At 48.2% G+C, this 1,561-nt stretch overlaps 1 pseudogene; it reads left to right on the plus strand.

The window, feature by feature from the left end:
- The first annotated feature begins 288 nt into the window (after positions 1-288).
- Positions 289-1,309, plus strand: LOC102770916 (annotated as a pseudogene).
- Positions 1,310-1,561: the final 252 nt, after the last annotated feature.

Raw genomic sequence — 1,561 nt, forward strand, 5'->3', positions numbered from 1 at the left:
GTTCCTTGGTTTAATGCCTCCGTTTCTCTGTGTGACGTGCAGACAGCGCCCGGGTCGGCTTGAGGATTCAATGTGTTGATGGATGAAAAAACCTCCTGGAATAGCTCCCAGCAGCCATTCTGGCTCAGGTGTTTCTGTTGCCACCCGCTTCCGAATAGGGGGTGTTAGTGACGCCAGCTCTGTGCCTGGGGGACTGGGTGCTGCTGGCGGGGAGGCAGGATGTGAGCAGAGGTTTAAAAATCAAGTGCTACCCGGCACATCCTGATCTCCTTTCTAAGAACATAACAAACCATTGGTCCCTACTGCCAGCCCCTGGGGTGGGGGTGGGGGGCAGTAGGATACTGTCAGTTGGAGACAATAAAAGAGAAGGTCAGCCCTCTGAAAGAGAAAAATAGAAACAAAATTCACCTGACGGACTAATTCGAGAAGAAGTATGTCGCCACCCTGGGCGTGGAGGTGCACCCCCTCATGTTCCACACCAACCCAGGGCCCCTCACGTTCACCGTGTGGGACATGCGGCCAGGAGAAGTTCGGGGGCTGCAGGACGGCTACTGCCTCCAAGCCCAGTGTGCCAACGTAACGTTTGCTGTACCTTAGAGAGTTACTTACAAGAACATGCCTAACTGGCATCGAGATCTGGTGCACGTGTGTGAGAACATCCCCATCGTCTTGTGGCAACAAAGTGGACGTCAAGGACAGGAAAGCGAAGGTGAAATCCATTGTCTTCCACCGAAGGGAGAACCTTCAGTGCTACGACATTTCTGCCAAAAGTAACTACAGGTTTGAAAAGCCCTTGCTCTGGCTTGCTGGAATCGAAGACCCTAACAGAGTTGGTCGCCATGCCTGCTCTCGCCCCTCCAGAGGTGTCATGGACCCCGCGCTGGCAGCACAGCCTGGGCGCGATCTCCAGGTTGCTCAGACCATGGCAATCCCAGACGAGGATGACGACCTGTGAGCGGGAAGCTGGAGCCCAGCATCAGAAGTCTCGTTTTATAGGCAACTGTCCTGTGACGTCGGTGGTGCCGCGTGTTTGCCACTCTATCATATAGCTAGGCAGAACCTGTGCTTGATCCTGGGATGCTGAAAGATGAATGGGCTTCGAGTGAATGGCAGTTAAAATACCTTCACTTTTTGGACCTGCATATTTAGCTGTTTTGGAACACAGTTGTTTCCTTATTGAGTTTCAACTATAAGAATGCTGCGGTCGCATCACAATACTCAGTGGTGAAACCTTGTTTGTTACTGTCATTCCCATTCCTTTTCGTTTAGAATCAGAATAAAGTTGTATTTCACATATCTAAAAAAAAAAGAAAAAAAAATACACACACACACACACACACATATACTATAGACATATATAAATGGCTTTCAGAATGGGAAGAAATATTTGCAAGTCATATATCTCATAAGGGACATACCTAAAATATATAAGGGAATTTTATCCAAAATAACCCAATTCAAAAATGGGGAAAGGCTCAAAAGAAGATACAATAAACCAACATGCGCATGAGAAGATGCTCAAGTTCATTAGTCATTAGGGGAGTACAAATCAAAACCACAG

This window comes from Myotis davidii, unplaced genomic scaffold (genome assembly GCF_000327345.1).
Source record: "Myotis davidii unplaced genomic scaffold, ASM32734v1 scaffold333, whole genome shotgun sequence".
Classification (NCBI taxonomy): Eukaryota; Metazoa; Chordata; class Mammalia; order Chiroptera; family Vespertilionidae; genus Myotis; species Myotis davidii.